The 6,664-nt window shown below is 52.1% G+C and overlaps 1 protein-coding gene across 1 annotated transcript in view; it reads right to left on the reverse strand.

The window, feature by feature from the left end:
• LOC132569027 (sialidase-3-like) overlaps window positions 1-6,110 on the reverse strand; it is a 27,629-nt gene extending 21,519 nt beyond the window's left edge. The window contains exon 1 of the mRNA XM_060235211.1: window positions 6,082-6,110. The gene's annotated coding sequence lies outside the window, so the exon portion shown is untranslated. The remainder of the gene's footprint in view (window positions 1-6,081) is intronic.
• Window positions 6,111-6,664: the final 554 nt, after the last annotated feature.

The raw sequence follows: 6,664 nt of genomic DNA on the forward strand, positions 1-6,664 counted from the left end.
CAGTGGCCCCTCCAGTCCAACACTCTGTGTCACATAAGAGCATAAGAGAAGCCCTGTTGGATCAGGCCAGTGGCCCCTCCAGTCCAACACTCTGTGTCACATAAGAACATAAGAGAAGCCCTGTTGGATCAGGCCAGTGGCCCCTCCAGTCCAACACTCTGTGTCACATAAGAACATAAGAGAAGCCCTGTTGGATCAGGCCAGTGGCCCCTCCAGTCCAACACTCTGTGTCACATAAGAGCATAAGAGAAGCCCTGTTGGATCAGGCCAGTGGCCCCTCCAGTCCAACACTCTGTGTCACATAAGAGCATAAGAGAAGCCCTGTTGGATCAGGCCAGTGGCCCCTCCAGTCCAACACTCTGTGTCACATAAGAACATAAGAGAAGCCCTGTTGGATCAGGCCAGTGGCCCCTCCAGTCCAACACTCTCTGTCACATAAGAACATAAGAGAAGCCCTGTTGGATCAGGCCAGTGGCCCCTCCAGTCCAACACTCTGTGTCACATAAGAGCATAAGAGAAGCCCTGTTGGATCAGGCCAGTGGCCCCTCCAGTCCAACACTCTGTGTCACATAAGAACATAAGAGAAGCCCTGTTGGATCAGGCCAGTGGCCCCTCCAGTCCAACACTCTGTGTCACATAAGAGCATAAGAGAAGCCCTGTTGGATCAGGCCAGTGGCCTCTCCAGTCCAACACTCTGTGTCACATAAGAACATAAGAGAAGCCCTGTTGGATCAGGCCAGTGGCCCATCCAGTCCAACACTCTGTCACATAGGAACGTAAGAGAAGCCATGTTGGATCAGGCCAGTGGCCCCTCCAGTCCAACACTCTGTGTCACATAAGAGCATAAGAGAAGCCCTGTTGGATCAGGCCAATGGCCCATCCAGTCCAACACTCTGTGTCACATAAGAACATAAGAGAAGCCCTGTTGGATCAGGCCAGTGGCCCCTCCAGTCCAACACTCTGTGTCACATAAGAACATAAGAGAAGCCCTGTTGGATCAGGCCAGTGGCCCATCCAGTCCAACACTCTGTCACATAGGAACGTAAGAGAAGCCATGTTGGATCAGGCCAGTGGCCCCTCCAGTCCAACACTCTGTGTCACATAAGAGCATAAGAGAAGCCCTGTTGGATCAGGCCAATGGCCCATCCAGTCCAACACTCTGTGTCACATAAGAACATAAGAGAAGCCCTGTTGGATCAGGCCAATGGCCCCTCCAGTCCAACACTCTGTGTCACATAAGAACATAAGAGAAGCCCTGTTGGATCAGGCCAGTGGCCCCTCCAGTCCAACACTCTGTGTCACATAAGAACATAAGAGAAGCCCTGTTGGATCAGGCCAGTGGCCCATCCAGTCCAACACTCTGTGTCACATAAGAACATAAGAGAAGCCCTGTTGGATAAGGCCAGTGGCCCATCCAGTCCAACACTCTGTCACATAAGAACGTAAGAGAAGCCATGTTGGATCAGGCCAGTGGCCCCTCCAGTCCAACACTCTGTGTCACATAAGAGAAGCCCTGTTGGATCAGGCCAGTGGCCCCTCCAGTCCAACACTCTGTGTCACATAAGAACATAAGAGAAGCCCTGTTGGATCAGGCCAGTGGCCCATCCAGTCCAACACTCTGTCACATAAGAACGTAAGAGAAGCCATGTTGGATCAGGCCAGTGGCCCCTCCAGTCCAACACTCTGTGTCACATAAGAACATAAGAGAAGCCATGTTGGATCAGGCCAATGGCCCTCCAGTCCAACACTCTGTGTCACACAGAGGTCAAAACCCAGGTGCCATCAGGAGGTCCGCCAGTGAGGCCAGAACTCCAGAAACCCTCACACTCCTGCCCCCCCCCCCCCACCAAGCATCAAGAAGACAGAACATCACTGCCACAAACTTAAGAACATTAGAGAAGCCATTTTGGATCAGGCCAATGGTCCAATCTTCTGCTGTGTCACACAGAGGCCAAAAGCCAGGGGCCATCAGGAGGTCCAGCAGTATTAACAATGATTGAGTGGCAGACAATTACCAAGACTTCCTGCGTTGTGCAGGGGGTTGGACTAGATGACCCTGGAGGTCCCTTCCAACTCAGGAGGTGGTGGGCTCTCCTTCCTTGGAGGTTTTTCAACAGAGGCTAGAGGGTCATCTGACAGCCATGAAGATCCTGTAAATTTAGGGGGGAGGTGTTTCTGAGTTTCCTGCGTTGTGCAGGGGGTTGGACTAGATGACCCTGGAGGTCCTTTCCAACTCTATGATTCCATGATTCCTCCGCTGTTGGGAGATTAAAAACAGCCCAAATCCAGCAGTTTTTGCCTTTGGTCAGGGGAGGCGAGATACCAGCTTTATCGCCTTCCGCGAGAACTGAAATCTTAAGAAATTCCACCTCGAGAGTCCTCCTCCTGAATTCCAAAGCGAAGACACGGCTGCACGGGAATTTCTGGCATGATTCACTACCAGCTCTGCCTACGGTTATTCCCGCATTCTGGCAACGCTCCTCCAACCTGCTCCGGCGCTTCACCTCTGCGTTGTCAAACACGGTTCTGAAGAGAGGCAAGACAGGGACATGGGAAAATCTTACCTGTTTTATAGCCAGGGCGTGCAGGGCACCTCCCTGCAGGGCAAAGATGTTCTGCGGTGCACGTTAAAGCTCTGCAAAGCCCCACCCTGACTAATGCCGACCCCTAGCAAGGGGTTTTCAAGACAACTGAGGCATAGCGAAGTGGTGGGCCATTTCCTTCCTCTGTAGAGTCACTGCCTTCCTTTGGAGAGCCACTTTGGCGTAGTGGTGAAGCGCGCGGACACTTCTCTGGGAGAACCGGGTTTGATTTCCCCACTTCTCCACTTGCAGCTGCTGGAACGGCCTTGGGTCAGCCAGAGCTCTTGCAGAGCTGTCCTCGAAAGGGCAGTTTTTGTCAGAGCTCTCTCAGCCCCACCCACCTCACAGGGTGTCTGTTGTTGGGGGAGAAGATAAAGGAGATTGTAAGTCGCTCTGAGACTCTGACTCCGACAGAAGGGTGGGGGATGGTCTTCTTCTGAGAGCAAGTTTGGTGTAGTGGTTAAGTGTGTGGATTCTTATCTGGGAGAACCGGGTTTCATTCCAAACTCTTCCACTTGCAGCTGCTGGAATGGCCTTGGGTCAGCCGTAGCTCTTGCAGGAGTTGTCCTTGAAAGGGCAGCTGCTGTGAGAGTCCTCTCAGCCCCACCCACCTCACAGGGTGTCTGTTGTGGGATACGGAGATAAAGGAGATTGTAAGCACAGGAAAGAGCCCTGTGGCGCAGAGTGGTAAAGCTCCAGTACTGCAGTCGGAGCCCTCTGCTCACGACCTGAGTTCGATCCCTGGCGGAAGCTGGTTCAGATAGCCGGCTCCAGGTTGACTCAGCCTTCCATCCTTCCGAGGTCGGTACAATGAGTCCCCAGCTTGTTGGGGGGAAAGCGTAGATGACTGGGGAAGGCAATGGCAAACCACCCCATCAAAAGTCTGCCGTGAAAGCAACGTCACCCCAGAGTCGGAAACGACTGGTGCTTGCACAGGGGACCTTTCCTTTCCTTAGGATCCAGCTAGTACTTCTCCACTTGTAATTTAAACCCATTAAAGATCAAGAATATCCCCTTAAAAAAAATCAGCATGGTATAGCGCAGGGGTGGCCAAACTTGTAGAACGTAAGAGCCACATAGAATAAATGTTAAGATGCTTGAGAGCCGCGTTATATGAATGTCAAGATGTCTGCGAGCCACAAGACAAGGAAGGAATAATATAATAATAATAACTTTTATTTCTATCCCGCCCTCCCCGCCTAGGCGGCTCAGGGCGGCTAACAACAACTTACACATTAACATAATTAATAAAACTTTAAATTTAACAGTTAAAATTAAACATAAAAACCAGTCAGTTAAGTTAAAATACATGATTTTCGTTAGACTAAATATATATGAGTATATCTGGCAGCGATAGAGCTGTTATGGCGCTGGTTCTGCCAGTTTAGGTAGTCTTATGGATGGCGGTTCTTACACCAAGCAACTCAGCAGTCAGTGTCATTATAGGCTTGTCTAAAAAGGGCGGTCTTGCAGGCCCTGCGGAACTGGCCGAGGTCCCGCAGGGCCAGCACCTCCTCCGGAAGCTGGAAGGAAAACAGATGGGGAGGGAGAGGCAGAAAGAAAGCAACTTTAACTTCTAATGCATTCTTGAAGCCACCAGCTGGCTTGGCGAACTGATTTAAAGAGACCAATGCCTCCTTCAAGCCGGCTGATGGGGCTTTGGGGGCTTCAAGAGCCACACAAGATGTGTGAAAGAGTCACGTGTTGCTCCCAGTTTGGCCACTCCTGGTATAGCGGTTAGAGTGTGGGGTTAGGATCCGGAAGACCCAGATTCGAGTTCCTGTTCTGCCATGGAGGCTCGAACCAGTCACCCATTCTCAGCCAAACCTATCTCGCAGGGTTGCTGTGAGAATAAAATGGAGCAGCGACGAATGATATATACATCACTTTGCGTCTCCTTTGGGGAGAGAGGAGGAGAGTAGGGTATAAATAACCCCCGCCCCCTTTAAAAAGCTTATCAAACAGCCCTTGGAAACCCTGCGCTACGTTTGCAAGAAAGAGACAAAACATAAAAAAGAGGAGGAGGAAAAAAGAGCAGAGCAGCTGGGGCAGGGGGGAAGAGACATCTTTGCACCTTATCGGATCAAGAACTTCAATTTTCAAAGCACAGGAGAATTACGACTCTTGCTGTACCCCATAAAATCCAGGGTGCTCCCATATCTGGGGACTTTGGGGACGGAGCCAGGAGACGTTGGGGGTGGAGCCAGGGGCAAGGTTGTGATAAGCACAATTGAACTCCAAAGGGAGTTCTGGCCATCCCATTTAAAGGGACCGCACACCTTTTAAATGCCTTCCCTCCCTTGGAAAGAATGAAGGATGGGGGCACCTTTTGCGGCTCAAAGAATTGGACCCCCTGGTCCAATCTCTTTGAAACTTGGAGGGGGTTTCGAAGAGAAGCGCCGGACGCTATCCTGCAAACGTGGAACCTCTACCTAACAAAATAAAAATACAAAAAACAGCACCCAAGAGCCCCAGAGACACACAGCTCAATTCTCCCTTATACCCTATGGGAATGAGTCTCCATAGGGAATAATGGAGTGGCCAGAAGACATTTCCCTCCCTCCACCTCGTTTTCTGATGACCCTGGAGTAGGAAAGGGCTAAGGTTGCCAAGTCCCATTTAAAAAATATCTGGAGACTTTAGGGGGGGTGGAGCCAGGAGCACAGGTGAGACAAGCACAATTGAACTCCAAAGGGAGTTCTGGCCATCCCATTTAAAGGGACAGCACACCTTTTCAATGCCTTCCTTCCATAGGAAATAATGGATAGGGGCACCTTCTTTGGGGGCTCATGGAATTGGACCTCCTGGTCCAATCTTTTTGAAACTTGGGGGGGTGTTTTGAGGAGAGGCACTGGATGCTATGCTGAAAATCCGGTGCCTCTACCAAAAAAAATAACAGCCCCAGATACCCACAGCTCAATTCTCCATCATACCCTAAGGGAATCGGTCTCCATAGGGAATAATGGAGTGCCCAGCAGACATTTCCCTCCCGCCGCCGCCCCCCCTTTCTGATGACCCTGGAGTAGAAGAGGGCCTCCAAACCGGGGGATCCCCTGCCCCCACCTGGGGATTGGCAACCCTTTGGTCCACTGAAATGGAAACCTAAACTGTCTTTAATTTGCCCCAGGATTTATGCTAGACTTTTGCTGTCCTAAGCTCTGCTCACGACCTGAGTTCGATCCCCGGCGGAAGCTGGGTTTTTCAGGGCGCCGGCTCGAGGTTGACTCAGCCTTCCATCCTTCCGAGGCCGGTGAAAGGAGTCCCCAGCTTGCTGGGGGGGGGGGAGCGTAGAGGACTGGGGAAGGCAATGGCCAACCACCCCGTCAAAAGTCTGCCCTGAAAACGTTGTGAAAGCGACGTCGCCCCAGAGTGGAAAACGACTAGTGCTTGCACAGGGGACCTTTCCTCTTTTCCCTTTGCTACAACACATTTACAACGCGACCCCTCTCCATTGAGAAGAGTAAAAGGGATGGGAGGGGTGGGGGAAGTCCTTGCTCACCAGACAGCAGGTTCTTCGGGGCGGAGACCAGTAGTAGCAGCTCAGACGCACCTGGCCTCATATCTAGTAAGGGGGAGGAGAGAGCAAGGGGCGTGGCCCTGCTAACCCCTCCCCAAATAACTACTCTTTGCAAGCTCCGGCTTAACGAGGACCAGCTGTGTCGGGATTCGACCTCGGAGCTTTTCGGTAACAGGGGGAAGACGGCGTCCTCGGCGAGCCCCGCCCTTTCTCCTTGGACCACGCCCCTTTAGAGCTAGCCCCTCCCTCCCCCAGCTGGGCCCTTGCCGCTTCTTCAAAGTGCTTGTTGGACGTTTCAAGTGCGAGGGAGTTCCCGAGGTCAACATTAGGAAGTTTCGCTTCCTTTGGAGGAGAGGCCCTTTGGAGACTTAACGAGGCGTCGCTTCATTGGCAAATGCGCAAGGAAAGCACGCGGGGGGACTTGGGATGCCAGCCTCCCGGGGGGACCTGGATATCCCCCGGAATCCCAGCTCATCTCCAGACGACAGAGAGCGGCTTCCTTGGAGGAAATGGCTGCTTTGGAGGGTGGACTCTGTGCTATTGGGACCCACTGAGACTCCTGTCC

This window comes from Heteronotia binoei, chromosome 3 (genome assembly GCF_032191835.1).
Source record: "Heteronotia binoei isolate CCM8104 ecotype False Entrance Well chromosome 3, APGP_CSIRO_Hbin_v1, whole genome shotgun sequence".
Classification (NCBI taxonomy): domain Eukaryota; kingdom Metazoa; phylum Chordata; class Lepidosauria; order Squamata; family Gekkonidae; genus Heteronotia; species Heteronotia binoei.